General features: G+C 43.4%; 1 long non-coding RNA gene across 1 annotated transcript in view; it reads right to left on the bottom strand.

The window, feature by feature from the left end:
* Window positions 1–16,430: 16,430 nt before the first annotated feature.
* LOC146821773 (uncharacterized) overlaps window positions 16,431–23,100 on the bottom strand; it is a 135,750-nt gene continuing 129,080 nt past the window's right edge. The window contains exon 3 of the long non-coding RNA XR_014962772.1: window positions 16,431–16,810. This is a non-coding gene — a long non-coding RNA (uncharacterized LOC146821773). The remainder of the gene's footprint in view (window positions 16,811–23,100) is intronic.

Below are 23,100 nucleotides of genomic sequence, written 5' to 3'. Positions count from 1 at the left end.
AGCAGTGTGTGGCGTGCAGCAGTGTGTGGCGTGCAGCAGTGTGTGGCGTGCAGCAGTGTGTGGCGTGCAGCAGTGTGTGGCGTGCAGTAGTGTGTGGCATGCAGCAGTGTGTGGCGTGCAGCAGTGTGCGGCGCGCAGCAGTGTGTGGCGTGCAGCAGTGTGTGGCGTGCAGCAGTGTGTGGCGTGCAGCAGTGTGTGGCATGTAGCAGTGTCACGGTTGCAGCAGTGTGCGGTGTGCAGCAGTGTGTGGCGTGCAGCAGTGTGTGGCATGCAGCAGTGTGTGGCATGCAGCAGTGTGTGGCGGCATGCAGCAGTGTGTGGCGGCATGCAGCAGTGTGTGGCGGCATGCAGTGTGTGGCGTGCAGCAGTGTGTGGCGTGCAGCAGTGTGTGGCGTGCAGCAGTGTGTGGCGTGCAGCAGTGTGTGGCGTGCAGCAGTGTGTGGCGTGCAGCAGTGTGTGGTGTGCAGCAGTGTGTGGTGTGCAGCGGCATGCAACAGTGTGTGGCGTGCAGCAGTGTGTGGCGTGCATCAGCATGTCCTCCCCATTTGTAGGGTTTCTGTGCTCTGTGTTAGGCAGGCTAACCATTCAAACATGCTCTGTAAAGCTTCAACATGATAAAAGCCCCAGCACCTCTTTGGTTACAAATTAAGCACTAGGAAAGTGGCTGTAGCCAAGACACTATTGAATTTTAGTTTATATGCTCTGTGTTACGCAAACTAAATAAAGACATATACAGTGTAAAGCTGCTGCCTCATCAAAACACCGGCACTTCCTTTGTTACAAATTAAGCACTAGGAGGGTGGCTGTAGCTACGTGTTTGCAGCTACACACAAATAAAATAATAACGTAGCTCCACTTTAGGTCATTTATGTTTGTGTCTATAGAAATATCAACTAATTTGTCCACAATCACAGGCTATTAAGCATATTCAGACATTAAAACCTGGTTTCAAAACTCGTAAGTTAGCAGTAGTGGCCTTTAAAGAACATCCCCTCCCCATTTTTCCGGTTTGTGTGCTCTGTGTTAGGCAGGCTAAACAAAACAACATGCTGTGTAAAGTTGCCACCTAATCAGAGCCCCGGCACCTCTTCTGTTACAAATTAAGCACTGGGAAAGTGGCTGTAGCCAAGCCACTATTAAATTTCAGTTGATGTCCTCTGTGTTACGCAAAATAAAAAAAAAGTATAAAGTGTAAAGCTTCTGCCTCATTAAAACACCAGCACTTATTTGTTACAAATTAAGCACTAGGTGGGCGGCTGTAGCTACGTGTTTACAGCTACACACAACAAGTAACATGATACCTACAACAAGTTAGGACTATTGGCTTTGTCAATTGTTGTTAGTTGCATAAGATAAATTAGCAGTAACTGTGGCTTGTATATAATATTGAAAAAGCATCCACTTGAAGCCCTAGTGACACCACGACAATGTTACTGCTCCTGAGTTACAAAAAGAGGCACAAGAATCCAGAGCAGACATGGCGAGTAAGTTGGCTGAAGAGGTGGGGGTGGCAAATGGTATTCACGGGCGCTTTGATGTCCTCAGTGGCCGCGCGGCTCACTGAAAACATCAAAGCGCCCTCGAAATGTAAGTGATCGGCTGTGTGACAGGCGAAAGTGAAAGACGAGTGCTTTCAGGCTGCCAAATGGTGCGCGCGCCCGGCACACATGCACAGTAGTTGGCGGCCTGAAAGCACTCGTTTGCACTTCCAAAAGTGCTTACTATAAGTCTCGCCAGAGCAGCGCTAATGCGCTGTCTCAGGCGAGACCTAAAAAGACGGAAAACCATGCCAGGTCTAACAAAAGGATACGTTTTTGTGTCTCAGTCTGTTCTAGGATTGAAACCTGAAATTAGTGCACATTATACACAAAATGTTATCTGCTGGCAGACAAAGAAACTAGACGAGATCTTGCTTTATGCTAAGTATTGCTGTAATTAATTCGACATGAAGCAGAGGAAAATAAAGGAGAAATTATTGTTGGCTCGGACTAGATTGGTTCAGAAAGGCTTCCAGAATCCTTCTTTTGTAGGGAACCAGGGAATGATGCAGGAAGTGGTTACTCTGCAGGCTAGATTTCCAGAAAATCCGAATGGAATGTGAATGCCACACAGCAGAGATAGAGGTGTTCCCGCAGGTGTGGGATCTAGGACAAACATTGCTGCTATGAAAAAGGTTACTGCTTGTCACGTTTGTAATCGGGTGGGTCATTGGAAATGGGAATGTCAATTTAATCCTGAAAATGCTGGAGGATTATTGCAAAATTCACAAGGTATAGCAGGTCACAGGATGCCTGTACTTCAAATGCAGACTCCTATGCAAAATCAAGCCCAAATTGTGCCCATTGCTCCTACACAAATGGGAAAACCTACATTGAATTTGAATCAAAGGCCAACGTTTTATACAAATCAATTCCAGAATTAAATGACACAAATACAGAATCTGAATCAGGATATTATAGGACAATATCCCTTGTTTGAAACAGATGAGGTTTGTTCTGATGAGTCCCCATGACGGTGCCTGAGAGCGGGAGAACATTGTGTACTTCTAGTAGTCTTAGAGGTAGATCAAAGTGGCCCATATGTAGACGAAAACATTTATGGTCACAATGTGTCTTTTTTGATTGACACAGGAGCTACCCGCTCCACAGTTAGAACAGTGGAAGTACCAGATTTACCTCTCTCAGGGAAAATGATACAAGTAATTGGGGTTATGAATAAACAGATGCTAAATCCTACCTCAAAAGAAGTTCCAGTAAAAATAAGAACCTTTGAAGAAAAACACCAATTTTGGGTTTGTGATACTAGCCCAGTAAACTTGGTGGGAAGAGATTTGTTGCATAAGTTATATTGCACAATATACTGTACACCGGACAGTGTTGCTTTCCAGACCCATGATGAGGATGTTGAATTTAAAATGTTAAGGAAAAATGCTGAAGTAGAAATGTTCCCTCTACTGACTATTTCTGAACTGCAGAAGATCTCAGAGACACAGTAAAAGCTGAAGTCTGGGATTTTACAGGAAAGACATTGGACTTATAAAAGGTGTAGAATCAGTCCAAGTCAAATTTCAACCGAATGCTATTTTTTCCCAGAACACCATCTTATCATTTGTCCCCAGAGACCATTGCAGGAATACAGCCAGTGATTGAAGACATGCTTCAGAAAGGGATGGATGACGATACAACGCATACTAATACCACGCGTGCCATTACAACGCGGGTATTAATACGCGATGTCAATGACATTGCATGTCATTACATCGCATACTTTTACCACGAGTATGCCTTTACCACGCATGCCATTACAACGCAATGGCATGCGTGGTAAAGCTATACTCGTGGTAAAAGTATGAAAGGGTATTGACAGCCCTACCCCTACACAACACACTACTCCCAACCCTACACTACCCCTAACCCTAAAACACTACTACACTACCCACACTACTCCTACCCCTACACTACCCTAAACCAATACTACACTACAACACTAACCACACTACTCCCACCCCTACACTACCCTAAAACACTACAACACTACCCACACTACTCCCACCCCTACACTACCCTAAAACACTACAACACTACCCACACTACTCCCACCTCTACACTACCCTAAACCCTAAAACACTACTACACTACCCACACTACTCCCACCCCTACACTACACTAGCCAACCTACTACCACCCCTACACTATCCTAAACCCTAAAACACTACTACACTACAACACTACCCACACTACTCCCACCCTTACACTATCCTAAAACACTACAACACTACCCACACTACTCCCACCCCTACACTACCCTAAACCCTAAAACACTACTACACTACCCACACTACTCCCACCCCTACACTACCCTACACTAAACCACTACCCCCACCCTAAGCACAATCAGCCTTACCTCTTTCCTCGTGGGTCCAGCGTCGCCGTCTCTGCTCCCGGTTCCTGCTTCCTGCGTCGTCAGAGGTCCACGTCGTTGTGAGGAAACAGCCTCAGTTTCCTCAAAAACGCCACATTACATCGCATGCGTTGTAAAAGCGCATGCGATGTAATGGTATGCGTGGTTTTACCACGCGTTGTAACGCATGCGATGTAATAGCAACGCGTGGTAAAACCCGCGTTGTAATGGCTGTTCCCCTTCAGAAAGGCAGATTAAGAGAGTTGATTGGGAGCCCATGTAATTCACCTATAGTGGGTTTACAAAAGACTAATGGTAAGTATGGAATTGTTCAGGACATGAGCCAGATAAATGAAATTGTGGTGCCTTGTTGTCCCATAGTGCCAAATCCTGCTTCATTATTTTTCCAAATTCCCTGTACTGCAGAATGGGTTACAGAGATGGATGCGCACTCTCAGTTTTGACACAGACACACTGAGGGGCCCGAAGACCTGCGTCCTATTTTTCTACCACACTTGAACCTGTAGTGGCAGGACTCCCCAGCTGTTTAAAGGCAATTGCCGCAGTGAGTGCTAGTTTGGAAAAGAGCGAGAATATAGTGATGGGGCATCCTTTAATTGTCATGGTCCCACACGCAGTGGAATTACTGTTGACTAAAATAAAACATAATATCTTACCCACCATAGATTTACCAGTCATGAGCAAAGTTTGCTCACCTCTGAAAATGTTACAATCAAACGTTGTAATGTATTGAATGTTTCTACTGGGATGCCCGTAACTGAATCAAACGCCAAATGTGAAGAGTTTGATCATGATTGTCTAGGTGTCTAAACTATGCTCAAAGCCAAGACCGAACTTTAAGGATGAATCACTAAATCAGCCTGATCATGTCCTTTTCGTTGATGTTTCATGCCTGAGAGGAAATGAAGGCACACAAAGAGCAGCATATGCTGTGTGCTCATAAAGATGTAATTGAAGCTTCCTAGCTTCAGTATGTTTTCTCCACACAAGTTTCTGATTGGGAAGGAACCTGCTGTTTAGGCATACTAATACCAAAGATGTATCATGTTACAAGTATAGAAGCTTTAACGTTAGCACCATCACATAGACAAAAACACAATGCAGAAACAAGAGCTGCTTTTGTAGGAGACATATTTGGGGCAGTGTTACCACCAAAGGGGATCATATTAAACGATGAAAAGATTAGGAAGCTTGCTACCGTAGTTGATAAAATGGCGACAAGCACTTCTGGAGCTTTACTCTAATTAATACCTAATTATTTGCTATGATTTTGCAAGACTGTCTTGCTTTAGACATATTACTCACTGAAAAGGGAGGAGTCTGTCACATGCTGAAATTAGCTCACTGCTGTGTGTTTATACCAGACAAAAGTAAGCAGATAGAAAGCTTTGCGAGGAACATATCAGGGTTGAAACCTGAATTACATGAAGTGGAAACACCAAGTTTGTATGAGAATTTTGGGAAAGATTAAGCACCATCAGAAATTGGTTTTCGACACCTGGGAAGGGTATATTGAAGACTATACTAATGCCAATACCGATAATAGGACTTTGCTTTTTACTCCTTTTACGTCCTATTTCTGAGCTGTAAATACTGCATGTGTAAAAGACAGGTAAGATTTCAAAGGAAAATGTACAAAAGGGATATGGGGCAATGCAGAATTATAAATGACAACTATATAAAATCACTTATGGACTTATGCCGAGTACGGTGGTCTTGGGACTGCCAAATTCGCACCACCACCTGTCCACCGTATTATGAGTGTGGTGGTGGGGCCACCACAAGACCGCCGCCTTCACCGGCATCAAGGATACCGCTGCGGTGGCAGTCTGCAAAGGGCCTGAATATGCTGGTAGTGCCGAGCAGGCTCCGCTGAGCACATTATGACCTGCATACCCACCGCCTTTTTCATGGAGGGACCCTGCCATGAAAACTGTGGTGGACATGCAGGTAAGGGGGCCCTAACAGGGCCCTCCAGCTGAATCTGGGCCTGAAGGTGTGTGTTGGGGGGCACATGTTGTACCCCTCTGGAATTGCAACCTCGTTCCTGCATGGTGTGGCATGCACAGCATGGTGCATGCCACACCGTGCAGGAATGTGCTGCAGGCACTCTCACAATAGTGGTATGCTGTTGAAGCTCTACTATGAGCCTAACACACCTGCCACTGTGAGACCATAGTCACATCACCCGTCTGCCCTAGATTAAAGTCATAATCCGACTGGCGGGCTCAACACGGACTTCCTGGGACAGTCGCGGTGGCAGTTCCATTAGGAGACCACCAAACTAGTAATAAGGCCCTTAGACTCAATAGGGGAATTCAAAGAAAAAGACAAGACTCATCTGAAGATGAAAGTGCTCTCTAGACTTGAATTCCAATGTGAAACCAAATGTTATGATGGTTACAATCCTCACAAGGGAGGGATTTGAGGGAAATTACTTTAAAAATAAAAATTCGACTCACAGGCCATGCTAGAATTGCACTTTAGAATGCGTTTAAACTGCTGTAGAAATGTTTTCACATGGAAAATGAAACGCAGAAAATTGTGCAGGTGAAATAATCATATTCAAATGTCTGCTTGCATACCATTGGGAGATACTGGTTCGGAACCTTTGCATCCGCGCTTATTATGGTGTTGAGCTGCTGGGTCAATTTGCCCTGGGTCGCCTTATTTGTGTCTGACCTCGCCTATTGTTTATAGTTGATGAATTGCATGTGAACTTTCCTCCATGTAACAAAGTCTTGAAACAATGTTGTACACTATATTGATGAGAATGTTTACCGTGGGGATCGGGGTGAGAAGCATTGAAAGTTGACGACACCATTGGATGAGCGGTTTCCCTTGGGAGAGGAGAGTTAACGCCTACTCATTATAAATACATTATTGTGTGGTTTTATATTCATGAGTGTTCACGACTAGTTAGAATGGAAAATAATCGGATCAGAAGAAGAATCTGACCTAGATCTCTTTATCCTTGCTGTGCGACTCTTCTACATTGTATTGTCCTATGCTGTCACTAATCAACCTTTTTATTGACATTTCTATAAAACGACTAATCTGAATAAAGATAACAAAAACAATACTAATCCTTTAAGATAAATAAAGGTGTTGAAACTTTATCAACCTATCATCATTGACTGAACATTAATCTGACCATTGATGATGCTTGCAAAGTTTATGCTTTTGTCCTAGCTCCATTCTAACTCGGTGGCATAGGTCCGTCGATCTTTTCAAGAGCCATTAGGATTTCCCAAGGGATGAAATCTGTAAATAGGGAGTTTAGTTTTAAATACCATTTTGGCTAATCCTCAGTCTCCCACAGTTTCTTTTCTTTGATAGCAGAACACCTAAAGATACATATTAGTTTGTTGTGTGAGGCAAGCTTTCAATTATATATGAGCCCAACATCTGTGTATATTCTTGATCCTTGTGTAAAATCAGTCCTGTTTTTCAAAGAAGTCTCATATATAGTTCTGTGTACTTTATGACACATCTAGACCTTTTTTCAGGACCATAGTACAAAGACCTTTTATGCATACAATATATGCACCATGTGGCTTCTTCTCTATGTCCAAATTAATGAAATCTTTTTGTAATTTAAATAACAGTGTTGTCCACGAAGCACAGAGCATCCATTTCTACCGAGGCGCCAATCTGATGGAAAGTACCAAGAGGTTTAAATCTCCCTGACACTACAGGTACTCCAATAATGGTCTATTTACAGGAATGTGAAGCAAAGCTAATTGTGACTTACCAAAGGAGCACCAAGTCTTATTGAGGGAAACTAAACACAAAACTCAAGAATTACTCTCCAACGACCCCTGGAGGTTCCTGTTTTAGAATAACAATAGGATTTAATTCAATTGGGCAGTGGGAAGAATCCGAATAAAAATAATAGAAAGTATACATGTTCTTTGTAAAGAGAAACAAGGATTATGTGTTTGATCATTGAACAAATATCTTTATTACTCTATTTAATGGAGTTTGTGATAAAAATATGAACTAATATTGCTAAAGATTATGCCTGAGCTCTCTTGAAGGTATTGCAAAACCTAGCAATGGCCACATGACTGCAACATTTAGAAGATAGCACATGTAAACTACTTTTGTAACAGTGGTAGATGATGTGGTCTTCCTAATATTTAGTAGTATAGCAGATCTGTCACTAGATGGAAACAAATTTGAACCTAGACCTCCGGCTACTTCTGACATATTTATGAATCAACATCCATGACATTATTTGAAGAAAATTATACCTAAATTGAATTGCCGCACAAAGAAATATAGCGATACATTTACAAAAACATATTTGGTTATGCCTTGACAGAGCAGGTATGCTATTCGCTTTACATAGTAGGTGATGCAGTATATAACCACTATGCTTTTGTTTTAGCGCACGGATTTCACAGTTGTTATACAAACCTACTGATAACTAGTAAACTAGTATACCTAAAGTGAAGAGCCAAGGGAATACATTAGACTAGGATCCTATTGCTTATAAGATATATAGAGGACATTTGAGGGGGGAAACATAAGCATGCTGGTACTTACAGTCATGGACTTTAGTGCCAAAAGCTTGCCCTCCCTGGAAGATGGGAATCAAAGAGTACTCTCCATAAGGGGAGTGCCATTTATCTAAACATTTGCAAAAATACGTTTGTGACAGCTTCATACTTGAGTTCCAATATGATGTGAAGTCTCCAAAGAGAAATTACTCATATCAGCAGTTTGGGATTGCCCTTTTCCTGGCCACCAACAATTCCAAAGGCATGTTATCGGTGTGGATCTTAACCAAACAAGCAGGAAGTGAGCTTCTTTATTTTCCACACAATTAGGAAATAATGTTTTTAGTTTCACCTGCTAATAGACACTATTAGAAGGTGCTCAAAAGAGTGCACCTCAGAATGTAATGACAAACATGTAACTAGGGAAATAGGATAGATGTCTGTCTTACTGACCGCATTGAGTATTTGATAATCAACATAAAATGGAGATCTATCAACCTTCAGCGCTAGAGCTAAACTATGGGCTCAGTGATGCTGCAATAGCCTTCAGAGCTAGTGTCCTCGAGAGATTCAATGTGATTGCCTCTTGAACCCAGTCCAACATCTGATTTGGGTTTGACCAGCTAGTTTTAAGCATTATCAATATGTCAATGTAACAATCATTTCTGGGTACAAAAACAGGCCAGTAAATCAATAGATGGAGCTTTCATTCTGTGTTGATCAAGCTTCAATATGGGGAAATGTTGCACACCTTATACTAAGACCTGATTCTCAACTTCATATTACTTGATGTTTAAGGGGTGTGCCTTTCTCCTCAGTCTTGCCTGAGTTGAAAAGGTGTTATTGTTACGCTGCGGGTCGACTCGTGACATGCAGCACCATCCGTTTCCTTTTCGGAGGCCGTGGTGTGGTCCGCGGTGCCTCTCCCTCCTCTTCGGGGCCTCCGCAGTACAGCATTGCGACCCGCTGTTGCCATTTCAACTGCGTCGCGGAAGGCACCGGCAATGCCTGTTGGTTTTCGGGCACGCCGCATACTTGCACAGTGGCCCATCTGCTTCCCGAGGCACCTTGAGACATTACACTCACCTGGTGTGGGTGTCTGGTGATCTCCCTTCATTGGGGGCCATATTATTGCACTTCACACCTTTCCCTATCCAAAATGGCTACACCTTTCCTTCCTGTTTTGTCACTTCCTGTTCCTGCATGTCACTTTCTGTTCCTGTATGTCACTTTCTGTTCCTGTATCTCACTTCCTGTTCCTGTATGTCACTTCCTGTGTTTTCTGTATATAAGGGATCAGAACCTTTCCTTCCTTGCGTTGCAACACTCCTTGTTCCTGCTGGTGTGTCCCCGCTCCTGATGGTTCCTGCTGGTGTGTCCTCGCTCCTGTTGGTTCCTGCTGGTGTGTCCTTCACTCCTGTTGGTCCTGTGGCTCCTCTTTTGGTGATTCCTTCCTTCCGTTGGCGCTTTATTCCCCTTGTGCCTTCTGTTCAAGGTTGTTTTACAGTCTTCTCCTGGTTTACCAGTGTTTTCTGGCTCCTTGTCTTCTCCTTCTTTCCTGGAGTCTCATCATCAACATCAAAGGTTTTTTCCCTCTCGGGTTTTTCCTCTCGGGACTCCTTCTGGAGGGCACTGGCTGCTTAGGCTTGCATTGTCGGCAGCACCGTGGCTACCAGAAGGGGTCGCCCCTATGTCGGCCAAACCAGGATTTACAAGAACCGAAGCCGGGAACCGTCCCAACGCCTCGAGACTGGTAAGAAAGACTCTAAACCCAACAGATTGCAATGCCCTAAAACCTGCATGGCTACTTCACGGTCCTCTCCTACCGAAGGGTCGATAGAAACAGTACAGGCATTAGTGCAGACGGTTCAACAACAAGCCCAAGAACTACAACAGCTACGAGAAGAAAACTTAGTCTTACGTCACATGCTGACAACCAAGACATCCAATATACCTGTGGTCTCTGCCTCTACTCCTCGTTATTCTGGAGATCCCAACAAGCTGAAGGAATTCTTGGATTCTTTGACTGTGATTTTTGCATTTCGTCCAGCACAGTTTTCCTTGGATAGAACTAAAGTCGGGTACCTGATTAGTGCCTTGTCTGGCCCTGCCCTAGCATGGCCAACACCCTTGGTAGTCACAGAAGACCCACTACTTTGTAATTATACGTCTTTTCTTGAGTCATTTTAACGGATGTTTGAAAGACCTGGGCTGGAGACATCGCAGAAGAAGCCTTGTGTGACATCCAACAAGGAAGTCAGGACGTCTGTACATCACACGTTTCAGGCAATTGGCGGCAGAAACTACTTGGGTGGAACAAACACTAGTAAACCTTTTTCGCAGAGGGCTGCGAGAAGAAATTAAAGATGAGTTAGTACATTCTCCTCGTGCTGAGACTATGACGAAGCTAATGGACTTAACACTATCAGTTGAACATCGTCTCAATCAACGTCGTTTGGAGAGACGAAACTCACGACTCCATCAGCATACGGCAGTAACCCGACCTAATGTTCGTAAAACAGAAACCCCTATGTCCGACATACAGCCTTCCACAGGAGAAGAACCTATGCAGACAGGCTTAACTAGGGGACCCCTGTCTGAGGCCGAACATGAACACAGAAAAAAACAAGGACTGTGCCTGTATTGTGGCGCCTCAGAGCACATTAATCGCAATTGTCCTACTCACCCTCCTAGGCAGTCGGAAAACGTCAAATCCCTTCCTCTGTGAGAAGGGAGAGGATGGGATGGTCTGTAATCCCTTCGATCTGTACCTCAAACGAAACTTCCACCTCTCTCTTTCTTCTGCCTATGCTTGTAAGGCTGCCAGATGGAGCAGAAGAGAAGATACTAGCATTGTTGGATAGTGGTGCCAGCGGGATGTACTTGGATGAAGCATGGGCTAAGGAGAGGCAAATAAGCCATGTCCCTAAAGAGAACCCGGAACTAGTCCATACTGTGGAAGGGACTCCTCTCATTTCTGGTCCAGTCAAAGACATGACACCGTTATTACAACTTACATTTGGAAAACACCAAGAGCACTTGTCTTTGGATCTGATCACCTCACCCAGCCACGTCATGATCTTAGGTATCCCTTGGTTAATCAGACATAACCTGTATATCAACTGGGAGACAAGAACCATTTCCCTGTCATCTCATTTCTGTCAAAAATTCTGTTACCCCACTGAAGAATACTGGTCTCCTAAGGTAATGCCTATGATAAGAAAGGAAGCCTGTACCTCCGTTAACTCTGTCCAAGGTGTACCAAGTCACTACCATAAATATGCTGACAACTTTCAGAAGCCTATCAATGCAACGTTACCTCCTCATAGGGAGTTTGACTTTGCCATTCCATTGGAACCTGGAGCAACAGTACCCTTCGGAAGATTATAGTCTCTCACCGAACCTGAGAAAGAGACTCTCAGACAATAACTTGAGGAAAATCCCCAGAGTGGCCTTATTGTTCGATCCTCGTCCCCAAGAAGACTAAAGATCTCCGACCATGTATTGACTTTAGAGGCTTGAATAAAGTCCCCATCAAAGACCGCTATCTGTTGCCCTTGATTAAGGATACACTGGAGTCGGTAAGAGGGGCCAAAATGTTCACCAAGTTGGATCTCAGGGGTGCCTATCATCTACTTCGAATCAAAAAAGGGGATGAGCGGAAAACCGCATTTCGAACCCCGTTAGGGCATTTCGAATACCGAGTTATGCCTTTTGGGCTGACTAATGTCCCTTCCATCTTTCAAAGGTTTATGGACAACTTTTCCTCGGACCTCCTAAACCAGATAGTGGTTATCTACCTAGACGACATATTGATCTACTCAGCAGCTGCTGAGTTACATCGTACGCACGTCATGCAAGTCCTGGAAAGACTACGCCAAAATAGTCTGTTTTGTAAACCTGAAAAATGTGAACTTGACAAATACGAGGTGGAATATTTGGGTTACCGAATAAACAAGACAGGAATAGCCTTGGATCCTCAAAAGGTACAGGCTATTTTGGATTGGCCATTACCTTCGACCATTAAAGAAACACAGTGTTTCCTAGGTCTAGCAAACTTTTACCGCCAATTCATTGACAACTTTGCTCACCAAACCAGCTACATATTGCAAAGGTTAAAAAAGGAATACCTCCGGCAAGGATTCAAGTGGACCAAAGCCGCTGAACAGGCCTTCTAGTCCCTAAAAAAGGCCTTAACGCAAGAATCCATTTTACGACACCCTGACACAACAAAGACATTTGTCGTGGAGATAGACGCGTCGGACAGAGCAGTTGGTGCCATCTTCCTTCAACAACAAGAAGACGGCAGGCTGGAACATCCTATGTTTTACCTGTCACATGTCTTGTCAGACTTCGAAAGGAACTACTCCGTTCTAGAACGGGAACTACTTGCCATGAAGCTGGCCTGCCGTGAATGGAGGCAGTTCTTAATGGGACCTAAAGAAGCCTTCGAAATCAGAACATACCTTAGAAACCTCCAATGTCTCCATAACATTCAATGCCAAAATAGCCGTCAAGCCCGGTGGGCTTACTTTTTAGCCAGTATGACTTTGTCGTCTCCTATATACCAGGATCTCGGAACACTTTGGCAGACACCTTGTCTTGTTGTTATCCAGAAAGACCTATGCCCCCACAATAGAACATAATCGAGCCGCAAAGGATTGTTGGCATGGTTCAATCCTTCCTAGAGAGGGTTCATTCTAAATACAAATCCATGAACTAAGAAGAATGGAAGAAGCTAGTAGATCTGGTTAAGCAACATGACACACACTACTACCATGGTAGGGCTTTATTTATTACCACACTAAAGGTGCAGCTAGAGGCCCTCCAAAGGTGTCATGATTCTCCCGTGGCTGGTCATCGTGGTTTCAAGGCTACGCTAGAACTGATACTTCGCTCTTTCTGGTGGCCGTCGATAAGAAAAGATACCGAAGTCTATGTGTCATCTTGTCCTGTCTGTGTCCAAGCCAAAACATTGCATACTTTGAACCCATGGTATTGCTTCACTCCCTACCTGTTCCACCGGCTTCATGGCATTCAATAACCACTGACTTCATCCTCTCTGCCTCCATCTGCTGGTAACCGGGTTATAATGGTGACAATAGATTCTTTCACCAAGATGGCTCATTTCTCCACCCTTAAAAAATTACCTACTGCAAGAGAACTCGGAAGCATCTTCATACAGGAGATATATATCGCCTCCATGGTCTGCCACGGGTGATTGTATCTGATCGAGACCCTCAGTATGTATCACGCTTCTGGAAACATTTTTGTAAAGCTCTTCATATTGAGGTGGCCTTTTCTTCCGGGTTCCATCCCCAGACCAATGGACAAACGGAATGCTTAAATCAAGGGCTAGAGCAATACCTCTGCTGTTATTGCAATACGACTCAGAGCGGCTGGTCTTCCTACCTACCGTTGACAGAATACTCCTACAACAACTCGGTCCATAGTGCATTCAAGACTACCCCATTCTTTTGTTTATACGGTTTCCATACTCTGACCTTTCCTTCAGTTTTGCAAGACAACCCCTATGTTCCACCGGTAGCTTCCTTTATTCACCACCTCTGAGTCATATGATCTAAAGTTCCTGTCCATCTCCAAGAAGCTAAGGAGAAAATGAAGGACACTGCTGACATCCATTGCCGCCAATCTCCATTATACCAAGTCAATGTCAAAGTCTGGCTGTCCTCGAAGTTTCTACCTTTCCAGTTATCATGTAGTAAATTTAAGCCACGCTTTTATGGTCCATTCAAAATTACTCAAGTGGTGAATTCTGAGTTCTTTCGACTTCAACTCCCACATGTTTTCAGGATTCATCCTCTTTTTCATGCCTCTCAGTTGAAACTCTATGTCTCTGTTCCCTATAGGAGGGTTTTTTCACGTCCACCTCCTATTTTGGTCAATGAGGTACCTGAGTACGAGGTCCAAGCTATCTGTGACTCTCGATTTTTCGGGGCCGTTTGCAGTTCCTTGTCCATTGGAAAGGCTATCCCCTCAGTGATAATACTTGTGAGGATGCTGACTCTGTCCACGGTCCTGTTCTTGTCCGCCGTTTTTTTGTGCTTTTTCCTGGCAAACCCTGTGCTTCGGGAGGGGGACCTACTGTTACACCGCGGGCCGACCCGCGGCACCACCCGTTTCCTCCTTGCCGGCCATGGTGTGGCCTGCTGCGCCCCTCCCTCCTCTTCGGTGGCTCCGCGGTACAGCATCGCGGCCCGCTGTGGCCATTTCAATGGCGTCACGGAAAGCACCCGCGATGCCTGTTGGTTTTTGGGCACGCCGCATACTTGCACTGTGGGCCATCTGCTTCCCGAGGCACCTTGGGACATTACACTTACCTGGTGTGGGCATCTGGTGATCCCCCTTTCTTGGGGGATATATTATTGCACTTCACTCCTTTCCCTATTCAAGATGGCTACACCTTTCCTTTCTGTTTTGTCACTTCTTGTTCCTGTATGTCACTTCCTGTTCCTATATGTCACTTCCTGTTCCTGTTTGTCACTTCCTGTGTTTTCTGTATGGAAGGGATCAGAACCTTTCCTTCCTTGGGTTGCAATACTTCTTGTTCCTGCTGGTGTGTCCTCGCTCCTGTTGGTCCTGTGACTCCTCTTTTGGTGATTCCTTCCTTCAGTGGGCACTTTATTACACTTGCGCCTTCTGTTCCAGCTTGTCTTCCAGTCTTCTCCTGGTTCCTTTTTGGGCTCCTGGTTTTCCAGTGTTTTCTGGCTCCTTGTCTTCTCCTTCTTTCCTGGAGTCTCATCATCAACATCAGAGGTTTTTTACCACCGGGGTTTTTCCTCTCGGGGCTCCTTCTGGAGGACACAGGCTGCTTAGGCTTGCATTGTGGCAGCATCGTGGCTACCGGAAGGGGTCGCCCCATCTCGGCCAAACCAGAACTTACAAGAACCGAAGCCAGGAACCGTACCAACGCCTCGAGACTGGTAAGAAAGACCCTAAACCCGACAGTTATAACCATATGACAAATGGTATGGTTTTAGGTTGTTGACAACAAACTTTCTTTGTAGTCTTCTGCGAGCTACTGGTAGGATCTGCAGGGTATCCCTTCCCACCGTAGACATACGTTTCCAGAGACTTACCACCCAGTCCTCCTCTGGGACCCTGTGTATCTTTACGGCTACCTCAGACTGCTAAGCATTAATCAATGTTGTACTCCACCACATTGTTTTGCACCAGGTCCTGGAGAATGTGGACCTTCCTTTCTCTACTGGACACTGTGTTGCTGTCACCACCGTTATTGGACCCTGTGGATTGCTTGGCTTTGAGGTTCAGCTCCTTCAGATTCACTTCATCAGCCAATATTATTTTTTTCTCCTCCAATGCGCTGGTTGCAGCAACCTTCTCCTTGGCTACCTTCAGTTTCAGCTTGGCTAGCTGCAGCTGTACTAGTTCTGCTATTGCCACAGTATTTTCAAGTTGGATCTATTGACAATTGCCTCTATCCTTCGCTGCATGGGGCATCCTAGAGAACTGCTGCCAGAGGTACTGGAATGGCCATAGAGTTGTCTGACCTGAATTGGTTGCCAAGGGATGGCATACTATGAGCATATTGATTCCTAAATATCTTGCCACAAAGGTATCACAGCCATAATATCTATTTTAAAAGTATTGTGAAGGTAATTATAATAGGTAGGTATAGATTTACGGTAACCCCACATCTGTGTATGGAGACAGTTGCATGGTAGAATATCACACACAAAAATAAGTTGTGTGTCAGAATATCGACCACAAAAATATCATGGTACAAAAATATTGAAGTAAAAATACCACCCACACAAATGTCGACTTTACATACATAAAATGTAAGTACAAAATATCAACTACAAAAATATGATGTACCAAAATATCAAAATTGTAACATTGAAATATGCCTACAATTGTAATTTATTTCATTTAAACTGAAAATAATAGTTTAATTATTCTATAAAAATAAAATCAATCAATCATTATTTGTTAAGCGTGGCTTGTCACCCAAGAGGGTATCCAGGTGCTTGCTGTAGATCTCATTTGAACAGCCAGGGCTTGAGCCCCTTCCTGAAGTCAGTCAGTGAGGGTGAGGTGCACAGGGGGAGGGTATTCCAAGCTTTGGCGGCGAGAAAGGAGAAGGAGCGTCCTCCGGCACGGCAACGATTTATACCAGGGATCACTGCGAGGGCGAGGTGTGCCGAGCGGAGGTTCTTGGGGTGACAGAAGAAGTGGAAGAGGTGACTTAAGTAGGTGGGTCCTAGGTCATGGAAGTCTTTGTAGGCATGAGTCAGGAGCTTGAAATGACATCTCTTCTGGACCAGGAGCCGGTGGAGGTGCTGGGTGATGTAGGTTCTATTGGACAGGTTGAGGATCAGTCTTGTTGCATTCTGGATCGTCTAAAATATATCAGACATTTTTTTTAAATTAACTTTAAACAATATATTTAAAATATATCTAATGTAAAACAAATGTATGTAACCGATATTAGAATGTACATTTAATTAATTAATGTTATTATTAAACTACAATTAAAATAATAATTACATTTCATTAATCTGAATATATATGCACATACACACACACACACACACTCATACAAACACACACACACATATATAATTTAAAATCTAAAGAACAAATTAAACAAAGGGGTAAGAAATATTGTAATATACATTATTTGTTATAGTCCCCCAAGCATTTTGCAGAAAACAATGTGTGTGGAGGCCCCCTTTTCACACCAATCCAACCTACATTGAATAAAGTGAACATATTAAAGGAAAGGCAGAGTTATTATTCAAATTCTAGTCCAATAAATATTGGTAAAAGTATATATTTAGGGATTTGATATACTATTCTAACTCCAATCCCATACATTTAGGGCCCGATTACGAGTTTGACGGTGCAGCGGCGGGACTGCCACGCCACTGAACCGCCAAACCCAAGTAAGGACCGCCCGCTGTATAATTACTTTTTTAGTCATAGGTGGGCATTTCCTTTGCTGTTCCCATGGTGGTGCCTATAAATAGACACCACAATGGGAACGTCAAAGGAAGTTCCAGCATGGCATAGACTGAAAAGTCCATGCCCTGCTGGAACATCTGTGCATGCTTACAGGGGGGCACATGTTGTGCCTCCCCTGTGTGCCTCCACAGGGCGTGAGGCACAAGGGGGCCCTGTAGGGACTCCTTTGTTTCCTCTATGCCAGGGTTTTCATGGCGGAGGGACCCCCATAAAATCCCTGGCAGAGAGAAACTCCTAATATGCTTGACGGGACCACAGCGGTCCCGCCAAGCATATGGATGCCTCTGGACCACCGCACCACCACCAGGGAACAGAAGTCCCTGGTGGTGTTGACGGTCCTAGGACAGCACGACCACTAGGGTTGAAATGTGGCAGTTAGCCCTTTGAGTTAGAATGATGCATATATTTCTTTCAGTTTTTATATCAATCTAGACTACAACCCAATATTTTGTTGAAAATTATATTTTAAATGTTAAAATATAAATATCCCCCAATTGAAATAGAAATGTATATCACTATTAAAAAAGTACACAAGCAATACCCAAAAAAGAAATAAGCAACCAATTTTTTAAACCAAAATTAACATGAACCTCATTAAAAAAAGTAATAAATAATTTATCACTTATTGAATGTAAACAAAATATCTTTCACAAAATCTGTTAAATTAAAATAAAAATACAACACTGACCACCGTTGGGTGTTACACAAGGTTCAGATCTTGTTGTTAATTGGGCTGCGGCAGGGTTCTCGAAAATCTCAGATTTTTTGAGAAATGGGAAATGGATCACCCTGACGGAAATGTCTCAATTAGTTACCCGAAATTTCATCTTATTAGGGTCATATAAATCTGTTTATAAATTCCTGGTTCAATTGGATATTACTCAGTTAGATCAGCAAAGTCAGTTAATAAAGGAATTATTGGTTGACATGCCTGATAGAAAACCAGGGGTATGGAAGCGTCATCTTGCTCAAAATATGAAGTTGGACCTTAGTCAAAAGGCAATCAAAAAATGGTTGGAGCAGGAAAATCAGGCAATGCCTTTGAATGTTTGGTCTGCTATTAATAGATTTAATATTTCTACATTACGGGGGGCGAATTGGCGACGAATGCTATTTTTTTAGTAAGTGGTTACTTTATCGTATACCTGCTTCTATTGCTAAAATGTTTCCTAATCATTCTCCACATTGTTTTAGATGTATCCATCATTCTCCAGCTAATTGGTCACATGTTATCGTTTATTGTGATAAGATTGCAAAATTCTGGGAAGAGATTTTCAGCCATTTCCAGATCAAATGTGGTATTGAAATCGTAGTGAACGAGAAATTAATTTTGTATGGTTTTGATCCTGATCTCTCTTTTCCTGACCAGGTTGCTAAATTACTATATATTGCTATGGCAGTGGCTAGGTCTCTGTTATTACAACAATGGTGTACACAGCAGATTCAATTTTTTTTTAATGGCTACATAAGATGAAACGGGTTAAAACTAGTGAGAGGACTTTCGTGCAACGAGTGAGGGGTATTAGAAGATTTGACAGAATCTGGGGGACTTTTTTTGATTAAAATTCAAGCGCAGTTATTGATATTACGGGAATAGCAGTTTTTGTATGCTCTATAGTATATTATATGTAGATACTGTGATGTTAATAACTTTTGCTATAATGCGTGGTGTATGATATTTGTTTTTCTTTCAGATCTTTCTAATTTTTCATGCTAAGTGAGATGAAATATTGTCGATGAACTGTAGGTTATTTATAATTTTATTTTGGTTTTTTTGTGGACTTCAATAAAAACATTTTTTTTTAAAACACTAACCACCATAATGCCCCTAACCTTCCCCAAAAAATAAACATATTACAAAGTTTTGTATTAATTACTAAATTTATAATTATTAAACAAATATAAAAAATATAATAAAATATAACATTCACAAAAAAAAAAATTACACACCCATTCCCCCAGTAAACCAATTTTAAATATTGTGCAAATAAAGCAAACTTTATTGCATTTTGGAGCTATACATATTGTCGTTAGTTGGTGCATCTCAATAAACCATTGTAGCTTACACTAGCAGAGTAAGCGAAAAGCCAGTGTGCAGGTTTAAGCATACAGGATCACATGGTTTAATAGCAATTGAAAAAAAAAAAGTTGAGACAGTTCCAATTGACTGTCGAAAAATAGAACGAGAAAGACAATGCAATAAACTATCCAACGTGATCACAATAACCCACTCCCCACCACCCCAATTAGTCATCATCACTTTTGAATCAAGTGTGTCAAAAACCATACCTGTATCGAATTAGTGTTACAAGACTGGCATGAACTCAAGGAAGGATGCTGTCAGATGCAACATGAGCAATGTTGCGCAGTAAGGATCTCAGCATGGCCTAGGCAACATATAACATTTATGTGTTTATGCGGGGCTGAGGTACTCTCGTAATAGGACATAAAATGTATCTGAAGAGAAGTCGGATTTGCCATCTTAAGAGTCAGAGGTATACAAAGTTTTAAACATTGATATTATTAACAAAGTTCCTTTCCCTTAATATTCTGCCTCATGATATTTTGGCACCAACAATATTTTGAGAACACCCTTACGGTCTAAATGAAGTTTTGTAGTTTATAGTTATATACTACACAGAGAAATATTGCCTGACATAAATATAATTTTCAGAATCAAATGTACACAAATGTTGTCACATTGATTGTAAATTTTCTATAATTTTCTCCAATGGTGCAATTCATTGTAGGCAATGTTTAGGGCATATAATTCATGCCAGACTATAGTCTGACAACTATAGTTGAGTACCGATATGCATTTCTTCAAGATGTATTGATGCAGAGTCAAGATTAGTAAATATAAATATACATATTTCTTAATTCCTTTAGAATATTTTCAAAGTCAACATTGCGGATATATTTTGGAGCAGAATATTTTGATGGATAATATTCTGATTTACAACCCAAGATATGGACCTAGACAAGAGGAGAGAGTGCTGCCACACTTAATAATAAATCTTTCATATAGAATTTTAGTTATAGAGAGCTCTGGGGCATTTCTGATCTTTCAGGAGCTCTTCCAGAACAGGACCCTGACCATACTACTGTGAATCAGGCAGTGTGAGCACATTTTAGAGCTTGGTCTAAGCACTACAAAGGACTGCAAATTAGGTATTAGATTTATTTACCCATGTTAGACCATCTTGAATCACAGAACCAGCCCAGAAGAGAAGAGAAGAGGGAAGACTTCTCCAAAGGTGAGAAAAAAATGTTGCTATTGGCTGGACAACACACATAGGCCTTTTTCTGCTTCTGGCGTAATTCTCTGTCCAAAGGGCCTGCTTCTAAGAACTCTGATATACATGGGAATTTAGACTTACAGCTGCTCTCCTGTAGGAATATGTGCTGCTTGAGTGACAGGGTTGAGAAGATCCAGAACCTGAGAAAGCTGCTGAACAGAGGATTCAGTTTAATGCTGCTGAGGGGGCTAGGTAAACCAGCATCTGTTGCTAGAAGCTCATTACAACTGATTTAAAAAGGACTAATATCACTGGAACAAGTCCAAAAGCACCTAAATGAATGAAACTTGGTTGCAACTTACCTGGATATATCAAATGTGCTACTAGGCACTGAAGAAAGTCATTGTCCTCTGAACCAGGGTTATCAGCTCTTCCAGCCAACAATGTGTATTCCAACTCTGAATATGTGATAGGTAGCAGAACTGGGTTTCCCTCCTAATGTGACTAGGTATGAGTTGTCTAGGTAGGTCTTGGAAATGAATTGGAAAAGCTCACCATGGCATCTCCAAGTCAAAAGAGGTAGTGCTAAGGTTGCTCTTTGTTCTGCCAACTGTTCCTTTGAACTCCAGCTAGCTAGCTAATCCCTGCTAAGTAGTCAGCATCTTACACCTATTTAGGCCTTTCTTGGGCTCAGAGGCGTGCCTTTGTCCTTTGAGTCAAAGTTGTCAACTCTCCCAAACAAGTTTGTGCATTCGAGCTCTGGAGGTGTGATGAGTGATGTTAGACCTGGCATCATTGGCATGAGTCTCTCCTCCATTTTTTTCTGTTTGCCTCCTCTGTTTACGATGTTTTTGCTGGATTATTGCTTTGGGCACTGTGCCACTGCTGATCAGTGCCACAGTGCAAGTGCTCCCTATGTTAAATTGTTACATTGATTGGTGTTACCATGATTGGCTTGGTTGACTTACTGTTCAGTCCCTAGTCTAGTGCACTGCGGGTGCCAAGGGCATGTAAGTTAACTGCTGCTGGTGGGCTTGCTGTACTGGTTGTGCCACCCACAGAAGCAGCTTGTAAAATGTGTCTCAGGCCTGCCACCGCAGCGCCTGCGTGCAGTCCCTGACTGCCATGTCGACTTGGCAAGGAAACCTACTTGCCAGTCTCTAAACCTTCACTTTGCCACATTTCAGACACCTCTATGGTAGGCCCTAGGGCAGGGTGCATTGTTGGTAAAAGGTAGGTCATGCCCTGATGTGTGTGGCATGACCTAATAGTGAATTACAGCCATTTTCGTTTTTCACTATTGAAGGGCTACCTGCCTCCAATAGGCCAGACTGGGCAGACTGATTATTAACTCCATTATAATCTATCTGACTCAGGGAGCATGGTAGCAAGTCGAGTTTAGTATCCCTGAACTCAGAATTTAATAACACACCCTTTAGGATGGATGGTTTTTAGATTCTGTGTTTGAAAATAGCCCTTTTAGAAAGTGGCTATTTTCTTGTCCAACTATCCACCGGTCTCTGCTGGTTTGGTGTGTGTGTCAGGGGCTGGGTGGCTCCAGAGGTCTGAATGAGTCAGTGTGGGGTGAATGAGGCATTTACACATAGAGTGAGGGAAGAGTAGCCTGCCCTGCCTGACACAATACTGGCTCCACCTCCTGCTGGGCGACTGATAGCCCTGCTCCTGCCAGTGACAATACTGGCTCCGCCTCCTGCTGGGCGGCTGAGGACTCTGCCCTGCTCAGTGAATAGGCCAGGTGCCTCTGTCTGGCAACACCCACAACGAACCTGAGATGGGGGGAATTTCCCTGCTTGGACAAAGGGAACAAAGGAGAAAAGGGGTATAAGAGAAGGATCCCTGAAGCAAAGACTCAGATCACTTCTGACAAGGAAACCTGTGCCAAGGACAAGAAGCCTGCTGATCTAAGGACTTGCCTCCCCTTTCTGCCAGAGTGCTGTTTTGCTGTGGAGGAACCTGAAAGCTGCTTCTTTATTTTTGCCAAGGAACAAGGAGAGAGGAACTTGGTGTGTACTCTCTGAACACTTGATAGGAAATCTCCAAGGGCTGGAAGAGTGCCAGTCTCCTGTTGAAGTCACAGGGCCCAAAGGACTTCACCATCTGCTGAATTGCTGGAAAGTGTTGTTTCCAGGACACAAGGGAAAATCTGCAGTCTCGACGCCGCCGACGCCGCCGAATGCAGCTCGACATCGTGAGTAACGGCTCCAGTGTCCCGAGCCTTCGACGCCGGCCGCCGGGCCCGATCGACGCCAGCAGCAACACCAGTGAGCAGTGGGTATCGGCCCCGGCTCCAAGTGACCCCGTCTTGACGCCGGTATCGACGCCAGTAAGGACTGAGTATTGGCTCCACCTCCAAGCGACCCCGTCCCGACGCCGCTGCTGATCGCATCGACTCGACCCCCTTCTCG

Source organism: Triturus cristatus, chromosome 6 (assembly GCF_964204655.1).
Source record: "Triturus cristatus chromosome 6, aTriCri1.1, whole genome shotgun sequence".
Taxonomy (NCBI): Eukaryota; Metazoa; Chordata; class Amphibia; order Caudata; family Salamandridae; genus Triturus; species Triturus cristatus.
This window is presented reverse-complemented; position numbering and strand designations above follow the sequence as displayed.